This window comes from Macrobrachium nipponense, chromosome 11 (assembly GCF_015104395.2).
Source record: "Macrobrachium nipponense isolate FS-2020 chromosome 11, ASM1510439v2, whole genome shotgun sequence".
Taxonomy (NCBI): domain Eukaryota; kingdom Metazoa; phylum Arthropoda; class Malacostraca; order Decapoda; family Palaemonidae; genus Macrobrachium; species Macrobrachium nipponense.
In genome coordinates, this window is record NC_061087.1 from 53,055,464 (window position 1) to 53,077,361 (window position 21,898).

The window sequence follows — 21,898 nt, forward strand, 5'->3', positions numbered from 1 at the left end:
AAATGTTTATGCAGTTGAGATCAGGTGTGTCTTTTAGTTATTTAATTCAGTGCTTGTCTTTACATAAACAAATCTCTTAATTTACTGTTAACTTGCTATCTTGAACCCAGTGATGTTAGCCAAAAGTAATGATCTACTGAAGAATGAAAGTTTAATATGTACCTGGTAAGTACTTGTACTAATAGTGAGTTTGCCAATCATGATGTTTCAACTTATTTGCATTGACTATCACAGATGTCAATCTATTATTTATTGACTGATTGAATGTAGTATGAAGCTGGCATAATTGTAGGTTTTATTGCTGTAGTATAAGGATAGTGAAGTCTGTCCTTAACCCTCTCAATAAGAGAATGTCATGTAGAAGTCACATAATTTCACTGTGCAATTTATAGATATTATACTGAAATCGGCATGTGCAAGATTCTTGAACAAACAAGGAATCCCTTCTCTTTGCAGTTCAAACCTACATAGTTCACGTTTTTTTTCCTCCCCCTGATCCCTCCCATTGGATAGCATTGGATTAATGAATTCACTGCTCTTTTAATGCCACCCTTAAAATTAGAGTACGCAATGTGGTCGAGCGAAAGGAAATTTTTATGGCAAGCCATGCCCTCATTGCTGGGTCAGATCTCGACGGACTGACGACCTTTAAGGCACTGTGGATTTGGTGTACATCCAAGGGAGGATCCCAGGGCAGTTAGCACTTTTAGTGACATTGCTGCTCCTTCCCCAATTGGGCATCCCTCGTGAGAGGGAACTCATCCTAGGCAAAGTTTATTTTTTCGGTATGCAGCGAATAAACCATACCTCCGTATGACTTATGGCATGACGACTATCCCCAGGAAAACTCAGTTAATGGACAGTATGGTGTCATTAACACTGCAATGCCATATAAGCCACCCAAAAGAGACTAATATTCTCATGAACCAACCTTGACTCACTTCAACTCCCTTTTTGGAAGTGGAAGTTGGTCGTAACCTTGAAAACAGACCAAAGAATATCAGCTCTCGAGTTGAAAATTATTTATTGAGTAGACATTCTAGGACAGAAATGTCGTTCAGCTGTGCGCGTACTGTGGATCTGAAGAATATTTCACACAGTGAAACTGCAGTGAAGCCAGTTTATAAACTGTGGGAGAAGTAATTCTCGAGAAGAAATTAATACTTTAAGAAAAAACTAAAATTCCAAAGAAGCAAGAAACGGGTGCAAATGATGTAGATAATATTGTATCAAATTCATTTGAAGTATTAATGCAAAGAGGGGCATAAGAAGATAATACTAAAGAAGTAGTAGAGGAAAGTTGTGATGTACCGGATGTTAATGATAAAAAGAGGCCTTTGGAGAGAATGCCAACTATTATGAGAGACTTCGGTTAAACCAAAGACAAATAATATGAAGAAAGAACATAAACAAAAACAAGCTAAGAATATACCTTTATCTCCCAAAATAATAATAGAACCTATGGATGCAGATATCCATAACACTGGAAAAGTGGATAACAATGATTGTGTCAAGGGAGAAGAGATTACTCCGTGACCAATAATTGGAACAACAAGAACTAAAGAAACTAAAAACATACATGATAACACATGTGAATGTAATGATTGTGCAATAATAAGAAAAATATAACCAAGGATGGTTTAACATACCTTACAAGAAATTTTATGAAATATGAAAAAAACACCAATTAGAGCTCCCATGAAAAGGTTGCATGTGCATTGAACACTTAATATATTATAAAGAAAAACAAATGAATGTCGCGAGTAAATTATTTGAAAAAATCCAAGTTGATTATTAAAAAACACGATCACTATAACATATTTTCAATAGCTTTACTATTATTATACAATGAAACGTAATGGTCTGCAGACCAGATTACACTTAGGAGAAATGCAACGAATACTAAAAGAATATGAACCAATGATATTAGTTTACAACATGTCAACAAGACTATCAGCTATAGGAAAATACGCATTAGGATCTAAATCTGGAGAGGAAGAAAGAAATTCATGTACAGCCTGTAGGATGTATATAACAAAGGGGTTTTTGGCTAAGTACCTTACAGTAAACATTGGTGACTTGCAAACGTTAGGTATTAAAATCCATATCAAAAAATGATAATTATAATTTATACAACCAACCTAATAAGAATTACGATATTGGTAAACTTAAGGATTTACTTAACGATGCTAAGGAACCTATATTATCCCTTAAACGCCGAATGGACGTATTTTACGTCGATACTTTTTGTCTCTCGGGTGCCGATTGGACGTATTTTACGTCGACATACAAATGTTTTTTTAAAAATTCGCGGAAAAATACTTTTAGGCCTACCAGCCAAAAACTCTTGAATCACGCGCCTTGGGGGATGCTGGGAGTTCACGGATCAAGGTTTTGTTTTGTTTACAATCGTTACGCAGGCGCGCAAGCGCGAATTTCTTTCTTGCCGCACTAAAAAGTATCTGTGACACATCTCGGAAATTATTTCGTCACTTTGACATAATGTTTGTACCATTTTAAATTAGCTGTTACATGGAGTATTATATATGAAAATGTGCGCATTTTTATGTAGAATACAACAAAAAAATACTCATGATTGTAGCTTTTATCAGTTTTGAGATACTTTCATATAAATAACGATAAGTGCCAAAATTTCAACCTTCGGTCAACTTTGACTCTACCGAAATGGTCGAAAAACGCAACTGTAAGCTAAAACTCTTATATTTTAGTAATATTCAATCATTTACCTTAATTTTGCAACTAATTGGAAGTCTGTAGCACAATATTTCGATTTATGGTGAATTTATGAAAAAACTTTTTCCTTACGTCCGCGCGGTAACTCTTCCGAAAAAAATCATACATGCGATTGTGGTAATGTTTGCACCATTTTAAAATTAGCCGTTACATAAAGTTTTATATATGGAAACGTGTGCAATTTCATGCACAATGCAACTAATAACAACCCATGGTTGTAGCTTTTATCAATTTTGAAATATTTTCATATAAAAAATGATAAGTGACAAATTTTCAACCTTCGGTCAACTTTGACTCTACCGAAATGGTCGAAAAACGCAATTGTAAGCTAAAACGCTTATATTCTAGTAATATTCAATCATTTACCTTCATTTTGCAACAAATTGGTAGTCTCTAGCACAATATTTCGATGTATGGTGAATTTATGACAAAAATAACATTCTCTTTACGTCCGCGCGGTAACTCTTCCGAAAAAATCATACGTGCGATTGTGGTAATGTTTGCACCATTTTAAATTAGCCGTTACATAAAGTTTTATATATGAAAATGTGCGCAATTTCATGTAGAATACAACAAAAAATAATTGAAGGTTGTAACTTTTCATATTTTTTGAAATGGTCGAAAAACGCAATTGTAAGCTAAAACTCTTACAGTCTAGTACTATTCAGTCATTTATCTTCATCTTGAAATAAATTCGAAGTCTCTAGCACAATATTTAGATTTATGGTGAATTTAAAAAAAAAAAACTTTCCTTCCCTCCGCGCGCGGATTCTCCGCCACAAATCTCCGAAATGCGTACGTCCCATTCTCGGAATATTTGCTCCGTTTCATATTAGGCATTTCATAGAGTTTTATATATGAAAATGTGCGCAATTTCATGTAGAATAAAACGAAAAGTATTTGAAGGTTGTAGCTTTTCTAATTTCTGAAATAATTGCATATAAAACGATATATAAAAAAATTCTACATTCGGTTAACTTTAACTCTTCAGATATGGTCGAAAACTGCAATTGTAAGCTAATACTCTTACAGTATAGTAATATTCAATCATTTTTCTTCATTTTGAAAGAAATTGGAAGTCTCTAGGACAATATTTAGATTTAAGGTGAATTTTTGAAAAAAATATTTGTTTACGTCCGCGCGTTACGAATTCATGCATTATTTTGTGATAATATTTTCTCTGTGTTGCTTTTATCGTTTTACAATGTGTTATATACCAAAATGATCGCAATTTAGTGTACATTACAACAAAAAAAAGTAACTTGTTACCTTTAACTGTTTTGCGCACAGCGCGATTTGAATACAATTATATATGAAATTTCGTTTTTGCGCTATCATATATCGCATTAGTATTTATATATGATAATGATAATTTTTTTCATTTCTGATGGTTGCATACTAAACTTCAGCCAATGAAAAAAAATGGAGCCAAAAATGAACTCTTAATCTGTAAAACTAAGCGCGCTGTGATTTTTTGAAAAAAATATTTTTTCCGCTCCCGTGCTCACTCTGAAACACCTCCGGCACACGGGAGAGAATTTTTATTTTACCGCTTCGGCGTTTAAGGGTTAATAATAGGTGATTTTAATGCTCACAACCCGGTATGGGACTGTAAGTGTACAAACTCAAATAGAGCAGGGAGTAAAATAGAAGAGTTCATGGATTCAAACGACACGTGCTGTATAAATGATAACTAAATGAGCACATATTTTCCTCAGTAGACTTACCTGTGTGTGATTCAAGTGTAGCAGACAGATTAGATTGGCATACAGTTAATGATTTACACACCAGTGATGATTTCCCAATATTAATTTCCTTATTACAAAATGGTCCTTCAAAACTTGTCTCACTTTCATATTTATAAGGCAGATTGAGACCGCCATGAAAAGCACACTATGGATATCACAACATCTTAATATTCAATGACTGAAATGAAACTAATAGATTTCTTGTTGATTTTAATAAAAATACTGCTGTTAAAGTAATACTAAAATCAAAACCCTACAGCAAAACACAAAGTTCCATGGTGGTCTGATAAGCTAACAGGATTAATAAATATAATTGATTATAAAATTCAATAAAATGCACAGAACCTTACCTATATGAGAAGGAAATCTACAAAAAAGGACTATAGTATTATTTGACAAAACTCATCAGTTCTCTCTACCTAATAGTGCTTCAGTATTCACAGCAGAGTTGTGTGCAATTGCATCAGTTATGAAAATATTTAAAGAAATATCATTCAATAATTTTATTATTTTTAGTGACTCGAGAAGTGCTATAGAAGCTATTCAGTTACAAATGAAAATATAATATTGTACAACACATTAAATTATTTCTCCATTTAAAATAATGGGAAAAATATAGAAATATGTTGGATCCCTGCCGATGTAGGGATCAAAGGAAATGAAGAGGCTGATAGAGCAGCCAAAAAAGCAACCCATATGATATGATCAAATATGAATATCCCTGCTACGTAGTATGTAAGACACATGAAGGTGGGTGTTATATGTAAAAGGGCAATTTATATGAAATCAAGAACCTAAAAATAATAAATTAAAACAAAGCCTGATGTTAGAAGATGGAGTTAAACATATCAGAGAGAGAGAGAGAGAGAGATACACAAGTTATTTTGACTTCTCAGGATAGGCCATACTCGTTTTACAAATGGATACTTAATGAGGAGCCCACGTGACCCAACTCCCTAGTGCTCAGTGTGCAAAGTGATAAAAATGGTCAAACATGTGTTGTGTGAGTGCAGAGTATGACCAGCAGCGACTGTCAATTTTCGAAATAAACCAGTGAAGGGAATTTTGTCAAAATCCTTTGCATTTCCCTTCATTCCAATTTTGATGTGATTCACCTAATGAAATATAAAAATAAGTTATTAATACAAACACAAAAACCCTTATAGCATTTGTCAAATTAAAAAAAAAAGAAAATGTTAAATATTACCTCACTTAATCCAAATTTCAAGATACATTTTTAGTGTATAAATATGGAAGCATGATTGTATGTGCTCCAGTATGATAGTATATGCCTTTATGCAGTGTTTAATTTCATTTTAATTTGTTCATCATCATACTTAATGACCAATTGGGTCCCAGTGCACAGCCAACTAAGAGGGGAAGACAACCACCACGAAATTCTTGAAGCTGAACAGAGTAGGAGACTCTGGGAAAACATATGGAGCAATCTGGTATCACACAACAAACGTACAAACATGCAACATTGCTCCAGGAAGTCAAGGCAGAAGAAATGGGGTGAATAAAACAAAGATTCACCGAGATCACGATTGACACAATCAGACACCAACTAAAGAGAATGCCCAACTGGAAAACCCCAGGTCCCGATGAAGTCCATGAATACTGGCTTAAAATCTTCGAGGCCCTACAACCACGAATAGCAGAACAGCTCCAGCGTTGTATCACAAACCACCATGTGCCAAAATGGATGACTACAGGGAGAATATCTTTAGTACAAAAGGACAAGAACAAGGGAAATGTAGCAAGTAACTGCAGGCCTATCACCTGCTTACCTGTAATGTGAAAGTAGGTATCATCAGTGAAAGGCTACACAACTACCTTGAGGATACAAACGCCTTCCTCTGCCAACAGAAAGGCTGCAGAAGGAAGTGAAGGGACACAAAAGACCAGCCCCTGATTGACAAAATGGTAGAATGGTAAGAGAAGGAAAATCAACTAAGCATGGCATGGATTGGAAAAAAAAAATAATAAAAAATAAAATAAAATAAAAGCCTCCAACATGATACCACACACTTGGCTAATAGGAATGCTTGAAAATATATGGGTGAGAGGAAAACACCAACTTCCTCAAAAATACAATGCGCAAAGCTCTGGGATAAGACTAGGAGAGGTTAACATCAGGAGAGGGATCTTTCAAGGTGTCCCACTGTCCCCAATACTCTTTGTAGTAGCCATGACAAAAGTACTACAGAAGATGGATGATGGGTACCAACTCAAGAAAGGAGGGAACAGAATCAACCATCTGATGTTCATGGATGACATCAAGCTGTATGGTAGGAGGGAGCATCAAGGAAAACCGATGGGGGGGGGGGGGGGGGGGGGGGGGGGGGGGGGGGGGGGGTGGGGGGGGGGGGGGGGGGGGGGGTGGGGGGGGGGGGGGGGAACCCAAAAAAAGTAACCGGAATTGTGTCATAGAAACTTTTATTCAGTTAATTGTTACATGTTTACAGTCTTATCACCTTCAAAGTATTCTCCATTTGAAGCAATGCACTTATCCAGAGGTGTTTTCCACTGTTGAAAGCAATTCTGGAACTCTTGTGAAGTTATGGCTTTTAATGACTCCGTCGTTTTCTTCTGAACCTCTTCAACGTCTGCAAAACGTTTTCCTTTGAGGGCTTTCTTCATTCAGGGGAACAAAAAGAAGTCACAGGGAGCAAGATCGGGTGAATAGGGAGGGTGGGTAAGTGGGGTCATGCCATTCTTGGTCAGAAACTGTCTCACACTCAAGGCGGTGTGCGCTGGTGCATTGTCGTGATGAAGCCACCACCCTCCACTTTGCCACAGGTCGGGGCGTTTCCGTCTCACGGAATCTCGCAAACGCTTCAGCACTGCCGAGTAAAGCGTCTGGTTAACAGTGTGACCTGCAGGAACGAATTCTTTGTGGACAATTCCTTTCACATCAAAGAAACAAATCAGCATCGTCTTGACACTGGACTTCACTTGACGCGCTTTTTTGGGTCGTGGTGACGTTGGATGCTTCCACTGACTTAATTGCTGCTTTGATTCTGGGTCGTAGCCATAGCACCAGCTTTCATCACCTGTAATGACCTTCGAAAAAAGGTCTGGATCAACTTCCAACTGTTCTTTCAGTTCACGACAGGCGTCCATTCGTGACTGCTTTTGACCGTCCGTGAGCAAGCGAGGCACCATTTTTGCTGCAACTCTTTTCATTCCCAATTCCTCGCTCAAAATTCGTTGACATGAACTCCAGGACACACCAGTCAAATTAACAAGCTCATCAATTGTTCTGCGACGGTCTTCCATGATCAGTTCATGAATTTTAGTGATGTTTTCATCCGTTCGGGAGGTTGAAGGTCACCCTGAACGAGGCTGGTCTTCCAGTGACATTTGACCATTCTTAAAGTGTGCAAACCACTTGTAAACTTGTGTTTTACTCATGGCAACATCTTTGTAAGCTGTTCGAAGCATAGCATCTGTTTCCGCTGCCGTTTTCCCCAGCAAAAAACAGAATTTTACGGCAGCACGCTGCTCCTTCCTTTCAGTCATCGTAAAAATAGACAAAAAGGCGTGAAGTACTTCTAAACAAATGTGAACCGTGCAGCTATACGTCTTCCCACGATGACGCCAGTTGGCACACTGATGCTTGAGGGTTGCCTCAGGTAGCATCTAGCGGCGGAAGCCTGAACTACTACTGGCTTGTCACACAGAAAACTATTCTGGTTACTTTTGGGTCCCCCCTCGTAGATACCTTATTTCAGACTGTAAGGATTGTATTTGGGGACATCAGGATGGTGTTTGGAATAGAAAAATGTGCTTTGGTCAACATACAAAAAGGCAAAGTAGCAAGGACTGAAGGGATAAAGCTACCAGATGGAAATAGCATCAAACGAATATATGAGACAAGACACAAATACCTGGGAATAATAGATGAGGAGGATATAAAACACCAAGAGATGAAGGACACGATCAGGAAAGAATATATACAGATACTTAAGGAGTTACAAGAAGTAGGATGTCTCAAAGACTTGTTAGTCCATCCGAGGAGACATTGTGTGATCACTTATCTGTAGGAGCAGGTTTTACTGTTCCTTCACAGTGTCCTAATGATTTTGTCTAGCTTCTCCAAGGTCCTCTTGTTCTACTCTATTTATTTAATTCCCAAGCAACACGTAGTTGGCATGAGGGTTGTTTTTTCCAATTTGTAACACTACACTTATCCACATTAAAAGGCATTTGCCATCTTTTTGGCCACTCTCCTATTTTCTTTAGATAATTCCATAAACTTTTTACTGTCTCTGGGTCTTCTGCATTTACACCTACTTTGGTGTTGTCTGCAAATTTGGCTACTCTGCTAGTTAATCCTACATCAGTGCCATTGATTTCAATAAAAAACTAGAGTGGGGCAAGGACAGAACCCTGAGTAACTCCACTAGCCACATTTACCCATTCTGATAGTTCACCATTTATTACGACTCTCTCTTATCTATCCAGTCTGCTGTTCCTCCTATAATTCCTAAAGCCCTTAACTTTCGTTATTAGTTTCTTTTGTGGAACTTTTTCAAAGGCTTTTTGGAAATCTAAGAGTATAGCTATTGCTCTATTACTCAACAAAACTCGATGCCGGAAACGTAATGAAAGCCATTAGCACATGGGCAGTACCATCAATCAGATACAGCTCAGAAGTAGTGGAGTGGATGAAGGCTGAACTCCACAGCATAGACCAGAAAACTAGGAAACACATGACAATACACAAAGCACTACACTTAAGAGCAAAATACAGACAGCCTACACATAACGCAAAAGGAAGGAGGGGGAGCAAAATACAGACAGCCTACACATAACGCAAAAGGAAGGAGGGGGAGGGCTACCGAGCATAGAGGACTGCATCAATATCAAGAATAGAGCACTGGGGCAATATCTGAAAACCAGTGAAGACAAGTGGCTAAGGAGTGCATAGGAAGAAGGACTGATAAAAGTAGACAAAAACCTAGAAATATACAGAAAGGAGAATGACAAACAGTACATGAGAAATAGCACAACATACCAATGAATGAACAGTATATACATGGCCAGCGATGAAACGGCAATGGCTACAGAGGGGAGTACTGAAGAAGGAATGCTAACTGCAGCACATGACCATGCCCTAAGAACCAGGTATGTCCAAGGATAGATTGTAATAACATCTCACCCATATGCAGGAAGTGTTAATATGAAAAACGAGACCATAAACCACATAGCAAACGAATGTCCGGCACTTGCACAGAACCAGTACAAAAAGAGGCACGATTCTATAGCAAAAGTCCTCCACTGGAGCCTGTGCAAGAAACACCAGCTACTTTGCAGTAATAAGTGGTACGAACACCAACCTGAAGGACTGGTAGAAAAGATCCTCTGGGACTATGGTATCAGAACAGATAGGGTGATACGTGCCAATAGCAATGACGTGATGTTGATTGACAAAATCGAGAAGAAATTATTACTCATTGATGTCATAATACCATGGGGAACCAGAGTAGAAGAGAAAGAGAGAGAGAAAAGATTGATAAGTATCAAGACCTGAAAATAGAAATATGAAAGATATGGAATATGCCAGTGGAAATTGTACTCATAATCATAGGAACAGTGGGCACGATCCCTAGATCCTTTAAAAGGAACCTGGAAAAACTAGATGCCGAAGTAGCTCCAGGACTTCTGCAGAAGAGTGTACTCCTAGAAACAGCACACATAATGAGAAAAGTGATGGACTATAGTCTGTCCAGAATGTCATGAAACATAGAGTAGGTTTCCGACGTTGCCGCTTTGCGCCAATTTCATTCATTAAATCTCACTTAAGGCGAAAAAACAGTGTAGATTTGGCATACACTTTGCCACATCTCTCTCTGTCTCAGGTCAGGAAGGGTAAGTAGCTTATCACTTTGGTTCTGATACCCAAGCGTGACGGTTTAAGATGGAAGGCTCCCCACGACAGCAATTAAGTGCTCAGACACGAGAAGTCATATTCAATGTCCACGAGTACTTCAAAAGGGAGATTTTTTTTTTTTTTTTTTTTTTTTTTTTTTTTTTTTTTTTTTTAACTAAAACAGTGGCTTATTTTAAAGAAAATGTCTACTAATTTTATCGTTTCATTATCCTAACATCCAAGAAATTGTTTTAATGGAGAAAAATATTATTTTATGAAATATTTGATGTTTGGCACATTCATCAATTCTACAACAAATATGGTAAGAGAGAGAGAGAGAGAGAGAGAGAGAGAGAGAGAGAGAGAGAGAGAGAGAGAGAGAGAGAGAGAGAGAGAGAGAGAGAGAGAGAATGACGATGCCAGGCTACAGATATCTTCAAGAACCTGACAACACATTTGATAATGTTCAAATATAAACTGATTCAATCAGAATTCAAATTATATAAAGAATACAAGTTAAAGCTTTATGAGTAATAAAGCTCGAAAACATTTAGTACATTAAGATTCCAGTATTGTACTGAACTAGATTGATCGTAGGGTACAGAACGTTAAATTTTTATTTTCATCTGAGATAGATCTCTTAAAAGTTTTAGAAAAACTGTGATATGTATTAAAGGACTCGAACTCTTCCTAAAAAAAAATTGTTTACATGAATGTTTATAAAATAAACAGGGTAATCAACTTTAAGAGCTGTATTCGAAACACAAGGTCAACTTAATCCACAACAACCATTCAGCTTTTGTGTGACTGGAAAGATTCAGATTATGGGATTAAAAAGGAAATTTTACGACCGTATTAAAGGACCCGGAATAAAAGGATGCTGGGATAAGCTTGCGTCAGATTAAAAGTCTTGAGGAAGTTTGGCATCGTCGCAAACCTACTCGATGTTTCATGACATTCTAGACAGACTATAGTAAGTAGGCAGGAAGCAACCTGGAATCCCACACTATAAAAAAAAAAACACCCAGTTGAATAGGATGACTATGATAATTATAATAATAATAGTAATTTTGTTCTAAGGTGTCCACAATAATAAACAATTGTTGCGAGTTCGTGTATAACTTTAAAACCCTTTACAAAGGGTTTTACCGCACAAGTCGCGCATTTACCATTTTCTCCAACTATTTGTATAGACAACTTGTTAGAGATTAGTCTATAATCAGTCACATTATAATGGGATCTTTTCAAGGTTTGGTTATAAGAATTATTATCGCACTTTGCCAATCATCTGGAAGCAAGTTTCGGAGCCATAAATGATTGTAAAATTTTAATAAGTATGATTTTCCCAAAGGTGCTCGGTGGCTAGTCATTTCAAAACAAATATTATCACCTCCAGGAGCACATTTATTACTATTCAAGAGAGCATATTCCAATTCTTCCTTTCTAAAATATTTATCATAGTATATTTTCCATTGCCTCAAAATTAAGTATTGCAGATTCTGCCTTATTCTTTATTATTTTTTTGAAATGTCTGTCCAAATTTTCGTCACTGCTTATTTTTGCAAAACTTTCCCCAAGTATGTTACTAATTTTGAGGGGATCTACAACTTTTTTGCCACTATTTAATATATCTTGTCTGGTGATATAATGTTGGTTCCATTTATTTTTCAGAGTTTTTCCCACACTTTTTGAATTTATGTTTGGCATTTTTGTTACTAATACATATACATAACCTTCAAGATATTATTTTACCTTTTATGCCCCTCGAGTAGGTTCCTTCACGTGGTGAGGGGGTAAGGGATTCTGCCTTCAAGTTTGCGAAGGCCGGATCCTGACAGAACGCCTACAAAACTTTTGGCATTAACTTGCGTGGACATTTCCACTTTCGAAAAATTTTACTGCTTGGGTGAGTCTGGGAGGGGTTCGTGATTTGGAGGGGGTTTGGATTCGAGTTGTGGTGGTGAGTCACCACCCAATACGGTTTGGACCCAAGAGATGGCGATGGGATTTTCCCATTGCTATCTTAAGGGCGGAACCACCTCCAGGGATAAGCCCATCGGAATCCAGGGGGGGCTGGTTTTTGGGATGGGACTCCTGGCTTTTGTCCGGAAGCCCACCAATATGTTTGGAGTGGGGAGTCTGTCCCCATTAGTGGGGGTAGAACTCCCAGCAGGCAGATTGGCTTATACCTGGGCCACTGCAAGCATATGGGTGCTATCCCGAAAGGGTAGGGTATGGGTCAGACCGTGGGGAAGCAACTTCTACGTGTGCCATTGGTGGAGAATGTTGGACCCTGTCTAGTCCGCGATACCTTGTTGGTCTTCCCAAGCAGTTGTTGTGTGTGTATGTGTGTATGTTTCCCCCCCCCCCCCCCCCCCCTTTTTTTTTTTTTTTTTTTTACCTTCAAACTCCCATGTATAATATGTCTAGTACACTGTCCCCTGGATCCCCCAACTCTTTGGCACCGTTGACAACCTTAGGCTTGGATAAGGACCTCCCTTGCCATCCCCAACCTCCTCCAATGAAAACATCAAAGATTCTTTGATTGTTACTACAAGCCCTTACATAGTTCAGAACAGAGGAAAGAATAGCAGATTTAATAATAGAAATAAGAATGCTAATCCTGATATTGGAACTGAATATATTTGATGTCCATAGAGATATTGTAAAATGCATTGGCAGAGAACCAAAGATAGCCTCTCAAGGTGAAGGAAGCTTGCTTGTAGAAGTTTCATCACCAGATGAAAGTAGAAAATTACTGTCTATTAGTGCTGTAGAAGGAAGCACAGCAAAATGCACTCCTCACAAAACAATGAATTAGTCGAAAGGATTAGTGTATAGTACTGAACTCCTACATTATTCTGAGGACACTCTCCAAAAAGAATTTGCTGATCAAAAGGTGGTTGATGTGAGACGAATCAAGAAAAAAGTATTGGGAATATTACATCCAACACCTACTTTGATACTCACCTTTGATTGTTTGAGACTCCCTAAATTTCTGAAAGCTGCATGGTTTCACCTGCCAGTTAGACAGTATATTCCCGCTCCCATTGCCAAATGTTTGGCCATTTGATAACAACATGCAGGAAAAAAGAAAGGAATGAACCAGCCATATGCTTTAACTGTGGCAGAAAAGAGCATGGGAATTGTGAACTTACTCCATGCTGCCCTAATTGTGGGGGAGACCATAATGCAGCACATAAATCATGTATCAAGTATCTAACTGAAAAAGAAACACTTTGTATCAAGACTTCAGAGCGCATTACCTTTAAAGAAGCAAGACAAAAGACTTTGCAGAAATTCAACACCCAGAAGTCATTTGTAGATGCAGTAAAAGGAAATGAGGAAAGACAAAAGAAATTGAATCTCAAAAAGTGTAATGAAGATAAAGAAGAAAAAATGGATGCTGGGAAAATTGTCAACAAGAGGACTTTTAAGTGAAGAGTCTGTAACAATGCCTGAATCAAAAGTCAAGCACCTTGAGAAAGGAGATACATCCGCAGAAAAAGTTGAATCAAAACAAAAAATGAGTAAACCTTCACCATCCTGTGGTTCAGCTGACCCTCATAGAACATCTGAATTAATGGAAAATAATGAGTCATATCCCACTATCTTATCATACAACACAGCAGCAACAAATGTAGAACCTAAGGCAAACAAAATGTTAAACTCAGTTCAGCTTGGTTTAGACAGTAAAATTAGACTAGCTGAAAATGATAAACCAGATACTGCAAGGGTCGAAGATAATACTAAAGATACTGCTGTTTCAAATACCATCATAAGTGATCACTTGGTATTCATTCAAATGACCCTCTAAAGTACTAATCCTTCGTCATCTGGAACCTGATTACCAAAAGTCCGTCACAAAACTCAGATGTCATCTTCGAAGAAAAAACATAACAAAACGATCTTGGACAGGGGATCATCCTCTAGAAAATAGGTACTTTCTCTGCTATATTGCAATGGAACTGCCAAGGACTTCGTTCCAAATATGAAGAGCTATTATGTTTGATTAATACTTATAACCCAATATGCTTAGCACTACAAGAGACTATGCTAAGCAACAACAAAATGCTTATTCCTAAAGAGTTTTTTGCGTTCCACTCCCAATTCCCTATACAGGGAAATTTGGGTGGAAGTGCTTTTCTTGTAAGACGAGATATTGCTCACTCAAAAATACAGTTGCAAACTCAATTACAAGCTGTAGCTGTCAAAATTCACTTAAAAAAACCGTACACAATTTGTTCATTGTATCTCCCTCCTAGTAACCCAATACTTGAACGACAGTTAACACACTTGTATGAACAGCTACCCCGACCATTTCTGATATTGGGAAACTTTAATGGTCGACATGAACTTTGGGGTGACATTTTAACAAATCAAAGAGGAAACCTTATCTTATCATCAATAGAAAATTCAGATATGACCCTTTTGAATACTGATAAACCCACCCATTTTCACATTGAGACTGGTGCATTTTCATGTATTGACTTATCTATCACCAATTCTGATACATTCATTGACTTCAACTGGGAGGTGTTGGAAGATCTATACGGCAGTGATAATTTTCCAATTGTCATCAGAACTGAGAAATATGAGCCAGTATACAGAATGCCTAGGTAGGTGGTAGCCAATAAAGCAAATTGGCACCCCTTTTCGAGGAACTCAGTATACAAGCAAAAGATTATGCCAACAATAGAAGAAGCAGTGTTCTATTTAACAATGATTTTTATGTTTGCAGCAGAAAAGGCAATCCCAAAAACCAGTGGAAAATTGCATCGGAAGCCTGTTCCATGGTGGAATGTTCAATGCAAAATAAGACATAAAGCCATGAGAGCAGCTTTTACTAAGTACAGAAGACATCGCTGTGAATGCGACTTGATCTCCTTTAAAAAGGCTCAAGCCAAATTCAGATGGCAAATAAAACATGCGAGACGAGAATCATGGGCACTTTTTATATCAACAATTACCTGGAACCTGGAAAACACCTATGACCAAGATCTGGACAGTTATTAAGAAAATAACAGGAAAGTACAATCCTAGTCCCCTTCCAGTTTTAAAAGTCAACGGTGACTTTATAACAGACTCAAAGGCTGTAAGCAATGTTTTTGCAGAACATTTTGCAATGATATCAAGTAGAGATGAAAATTCTCCATTCTACAGGGAGAGAGTGTTAGCAGAGTCTGAAACACTTGATTTTACCTCTTTTAAATCTGAATCATATAATATGCCTTTTACCATAGAGGAATTTTTATTTGCTCTTAGTAACAGTAAAAACACTGCACCTGGACCTGATGAAATTTTATATGAAATGATCAAGAATACTTCAAAGGAAACTAAATTTTTTATTTTAAGTATTATTAATAGAATTTTTAAGGAGAGTGGTTACCCTAGTGTTTGGGAAATAGCGACAGTTTTACCCTTTGTCAAGCCAGGGAAAGATTCATCTGTCCCTACAAGCTATAGACCAATAGCTTTAACTTCCTGTTTTTGTAAACTTATGGAAAAAAATGGTAAATTTTAGGTTGGTATGGTTTTTAGAATCAAAGAAAATTATATCATCATCTCAGTGTGGCTTTCGCCGTATGCATTCTTGCACAGATGTATTGATACGTTTGGAGAATGCAATTGTCAGGCATTTGCTTCCAAGCAGCATTATGTGGCGGTTTTCTTTGACCTAGAAAAGGCTTATGATACTACCTGGAGGCATGGAATTATGAAAGTCTTGCATGAAATTGGTCTGCGTGAACTACCACTTTTTATTAAAGTCTTTTCAAAAAATCGTTATTTTAAAGTCAGAGTAGGTAGTACTCTGTCTAATTTGAAAGAACAAGAGGAAGGAGTACCACGGGGAAGTGTGTTAAGTGTCACTCTGTTTGCCTTAGCCATAAACGGGATAGCCTCAAAAATTCCAAAAGATGTAATGTCAACAATGTTCGTTGACGATTTATCTATTTCGTGTGCTGCATCTAAAATGTCTGTTGCAGAGCGAAAACTCCAGTTGGTAATAAATAAAGTTAACAGTTGGGCAGCTGAGCATGGTTTTAAATTTTCCTCTGCCAAAACAGTTGTTATGCATTTTTGCCGTATCAGAGGGGTTCATCCAGACCCAGATCTGTTTTTAATTGGACAGAGACTCGCATGTGTACAGGAAACAAAGTTTTTAGGCCTCATCTTTGACAGCAGGTTAACATGGGAAGCTCATCTCAGGAGCCTCAAAGTCAAATGCATGAAGGCCTTAGATGTTTTAAAAGTCTTAGGTCATACAAATTGGGGGGCTGATAGTAAGCACTTGTTACATGTTTATAAAGCAATAGTTGCTTCAAAATTGGCATATGGGTCAGAAATCTACTCGTCAGCTACGACAAGGAGATTAGATACTTTGAATGCAGTTCACCATGGGGGGATTAGAATTGCAACAGGAGCCTTTAGATCCTCCCCAAGATACTAGTTTAGGAGTGGATGCAGGTGAACTGCCCTTAGATTTGATAAGAAAATTTGCCCTGTTGAAATATTGGTACCGCATACAGAGAACTCCTGAGTCCTTAGCCTACAATACTGTTTTTAAAGGCAATTTTTGTATTTATGAAAAATATGCTTCATATCCAAAGCCTTTTGGATACAGGGTCAAATGTGCATTAGAGGAGCTCAATGTAATAAAAGGAAAATAATTCCAGCAAAATTTTCAAGATTCCCTCCATGGAAATTGCCCTCTGTGAAATATTGTAAATGGTTTTCTGGTTGCAAGGCAGACTGTTCAGGTGATATTCTTAAGCAGAAATTCCTTTGCCATGCTGAAAAACATGATAACTCGAGGCAATTCTTTACCGATGGTTCCAAATCCAGTGCAGGTGTTGGGTTTGGAGTGGTATACCCTGACAGTAGTGTTAGTGGTGCATTACCAAGTTGTGCTTCTATTTTTACTGCTGAACTTTTTAGCATTTTAACAGCCCTAAAGAAAATTGTAACTTTAGAAGGAGATAACTTTACCATTTTTAGTGATTCCAAGAGTGCCTTCTAAGCTTTGGCATCTTTTAATCCAGTACACCCTGTGGTACTGGAAATAACAGAGTGGTTGTTTTATTAAAACAAAAACAGAAGGCAGTTAACCTCTGCTGGGTTGCTTCACATGTTGGTATTGTTGGAAATGAACGAGCTGATGAATTGGCTAAGTTAGGTACATCAAAAAATCCAAGAAGTATAGCAATTCCCTGCTCAGACTACATTCCTGAAATTAAAAAGACGGTAGAATTAGTTTGGCAATTCTATTGGACAATAGAGAGTAATAATAAAATGAGAGAACTCACTGATGTAATCAACCCCTGGCTTTATATCTTAGAAGACCGTCGGAAAGAGACTGCATTATATAGGTTACGAATCGGCCACACACGGATTACTCATGGGTTTTTAATGAACAATGACCCTGAACCATTTTGTGAGGATTGTCTTGTTCCCCTCACAGTAAAACATTTAATAGTAGAATGCCCCAGCTTAATATCAGCAAGGAACCGTCATTTTAACGTAGTTGGAAGAATGGATCTTAAACTGGATGCCATTATAGGCAGAGATTTTAATGAGGATAGCCTTTTTAGTTACCTTCAAGAAGCAGGTCTTCTTGAAAAAATTTAGGTTAGTTTGGTCAAAATGTTTGAGTTTGTGTATGTGTTAGTATGTGTCAGTGTATATCATTTGCTTTCAAGTCTTTTTAGATCAGGAAATTTTTATGTACATAAAATTTACCTCCAATTGATATATCTATTACCATATATAATGTTTTAGTACTTTTAATATCTATTTATTTTGACAGAACTCTGTAGAATTGGAAGTATGCGGGGTGCCTGTGTTGCTTGTATTTTTTGTTTACAATTAATTTGAAATAGGTGTGTAGGTGAGATAGGTATTTCGTGTGTTTTTGGGTTCTCTGTAGTTCTCTGACAGATTTTATATAAACATATTTATAGCATTTTAATTGACTTTTTCCTTTGCAATTCCTTTTAATGATACGGCGTCAATAACCTCGTCGGTGCGACGCCAGTAAGAATTAATAAATAAATAAATCAATCAATTACCTTTTATGTCTTCCTTTCTAAATTTAGCTGATATTTTATTATATAAAGGTTTTAACGTATCTATTTCTAATATTGCTATTTGGGAAAAACTCTATAGCGAGAGTATATATAATGTTCTAAGGGGTCCACAATAATAAACAATTGTAGCGAGTTCGTGTATAATTTTTTAAATTATGCAAGAACTTGCAACAATTTTTTTGCCACAATAAACAATTGTTGGGAGTTCATGTATAATTTTAAAACTCTTTACAAAGGGTTTTAAAATCATACAAGAACTCGCAACAATTGTTTATTATTTTGACATTTAAAGGGATACAACAGCTACTGTAATTTACTTTCTTTCCAATCCTGTATGCATGTGGCCTTCCAAATTAGGTAGAGAATCTAATATAGATCAATTACGTTGCGGATGGATTGTGGAATTTTGGCCAAAGGCAAGGCACTGTGACCCATAGGGTCATTCAGTGCTGTCATGAGAAGTTGATGGATAGAGATGATTGTAATGATGATAATGGTTACAATAAGTTAATAATGATAAAAACAGGGTTGGTTGTTATTTCATAAAAAGGTATATTAAATAAAATTTATTATTAAAAGAATAAAATAAATACTAAATTTAAAAGTTTTAGCAATCTTAATAAAACCATTACATAATAACAACAGACATGGTAATCTTCCGAAACTTATTGAAAACTTTAAGACTGTACTTTTCAGGTGAGAAGAGATGACCTTTAAAAAAACATTCGCACTTGAAAATGGAGTTCCACAAGGAAGTGTCCTTATTTTACATTTACGTCAGCAATTAATGTTATCAGTAACATGTTACTGGCTGGAATTGAAAGTAACCTGTATATGGATGGTTTTGCCTATATATTATCCTGGATTCAAACCTGAGTCACAGATATTAAATATTTACCCAGTGAGTAGGATTCCTTGATGAGGTGAGGCTAAGGGACCCTGGCCTTTGGACCTGGGTCCTGTCGAATCACCTACGTAGTGTCTGGTTTAAATGGCATGGACATTTGCACATTCAGAACATATTACTGCTTAGGTGAATCTGAGAAGGGATCTTGTTTTGGAAGGGGTTGGTATTCAAAGCTAATTGTGGGAGTTGTGGTTGTTGAGTTGTTCCACGTTGGCCGACTGCATTTCACGCTTGGCTACCATTCCGGTGGTCCGAAGTTCGATTCTCGGCTCGGCCAACATGGAACCAGAGGAATTTATTTCTGGTGATAGAAATTCATTTCTCGATACAATGTGGTTCGGATCCACTGTAAGCTGTAAGTCCCGTTGCTAGGTAACCAACTGGTTCCTAGTCACGTAAAAATATATCTAATCCTTCGGGCCATCCCTAGGAGAGCTGTTAATCAGCTCAGTGGTCTTGTAAAACTAAGATATACTTAACTTGATATGGTTTGAACCCAAGAGATAGTGATGAGACTTTCCCATTGCTATCTTGGGGGTGGAACCATCTTTGGGGATCAGCCCATCAGAATCCCGAGAGAACTGGTTTTTGTAGATGCAACTTCTGGCTTTTGTCGGGAAGCCCACCAATCCATTTGGAGTGGGGAGTCAGCCCTCATTAGTGGGGGCAGAACTCACAGCAGACAAATTGGCTTATACCTAGGCCACTACAAGCATACTTTCTTGATATAACCAAGCAGTTTTGGTCGGTGGTGAGATGCTTTGGTGTGTGCATGATGGCTTCTTGGGCTCTTTTTGTGGACTTTTGGGGGTGGGGGGCTAGGCAGTAGAAGCTGCCTGGTTCTCCCTTTCTCATGTACTATTGGGGTCTGTGTGGGAGCTCTTGGGTGTCCGGTGTGCACTTTTTGGACTTCTGCACATGGACTGGCTTAAATTTATCGATTTGGCTACTAGTTTTCCCTCCCCTGGATCCAACCATTTACCGGCACTGGCAACGACTTCTGCCATGAACATGGATATGAGCTTGGCTGTCGGACAGAATAAACACCGAGACACCAGGGTGTTAGTGAATCTGGTGGATTTGATTCAAATAAGAGTCCTTTATTACACTAATATAAGCTTGTCATTAGATTGTGGATGTTTGTATAGTGTTATAAAACATTTTGGGAAAGTGGAAAGAATTAAATTACTTCTAGAAAAAAACAATCAGCAATTTTCTGCTTTTGTTAAATTTTCCTCAGCTTTGGAAGCTAGTGAGGCACAGCAAAGACTCCATGGTCACATTATAAATAATGCAGTTCTCAGCACGAAAGTGTTTGCAGTGAAAAACGTGAAAGATGAGCCATTTGATTCTATTCCTAAAACTGAAGAAAATGGACCAGCCTTATGTACCAGAACGCCTCCTCCCCTTATATTGCATGCTGCTAGGTGAATGTATTGAGAGCAAGGTTAGTTCCTTTCACATTGGAAATTTAATATGCTATGGAAAGAACTTGCTAATAAAAGCAGGTAATGAAACTCAAGCTATTTTACTATCTAATTTTAAACCTCCTGTAAGTGTAAATATTGACTATTTCATCACACAGATTCTTTAACCCTTAAACGCCGAAGCGGTAAAAATAAAAAACTCCCCCGAATGCCGGAGCCGGTTTTGAGTGAGCGCGGAAGCGGGAAAAATAATTTTTTCAAAAAATCACAGCGCGCTTAGTTTTGAAGATTAAGAGTTCATTTTTGGCTCCTTTTTTTGTCATTGCCTGAAGTTTAGTATGCAATCATCAGAAATGAAAAATAATATCATTATCATATGTAAATAATGCGATATATGGTAGCAAAAAAAAAATTCATACATAATTGTATTAAAATCACGCTGTGCAAAAAACGGTGAAAACTAACGAGTTTCTTTTTTTTCCGTTGTATTGTACACTAAATTGCAATCATTTTGATATATAATACATTGTAAAACAATAAAAGCAACACCGGAAAAATATTATCACAAAATGATGTACGAATTCGTAATGCGCGGACGTAAAAAAATGTTTTTTTCAAAAATTCACCGTAAATCTCAATATTGTTCTAGAGACTTCCAATTTGTTTCAAAATGAATACAAATGATTGAATATTATGATACTGTAAGAGTTTTAGCTTACAATTGCGTTTTTCGATCATTTCGGTAGAGTCAAAGTTGACCGAACGTGGTTTTTTTTCTATTTATCGTGATTTATATGCAAATATTTCGAAAATGAAAAAAGCTACAACCTTCAAATATTTTTCCTTTTATTTTACATGAAATTGCGCACATTTTCATATATATAACTCTATGAAATGCCTAATATGAAACGGAGCAAATTTCCGAGAATTCGAGTCGAGTCGCAATTCGGAGATTTATGGCGGAGAGTCCGCGCGCGGAGGGAAGGAAAGTTTTATTCATAAATTCATCATAAATCGAAATATTGTGCTAGAGACTTCCAATTTGTTGCAAAATGAAGGTAAATGATTGAATATTACTAAAATATAAGAGTTTTAGC

At 37.3% G+C, this 21,898-nt stretch overlaps 1 protein-coding gene across 2 annotated transcripts in view; it reads left to right on the forward strand.

Moving 5' to 3' along the window:
- LOC135205894 (uncharacterized) overlaps positions 1-21,898 on the forward strand; it is a 330,705-nt gene that overhangs the window by 282,763 nt on the left and 26,044 nt on the right. The gene's annotated exons all lie outside the window — the stretch shown is intronic.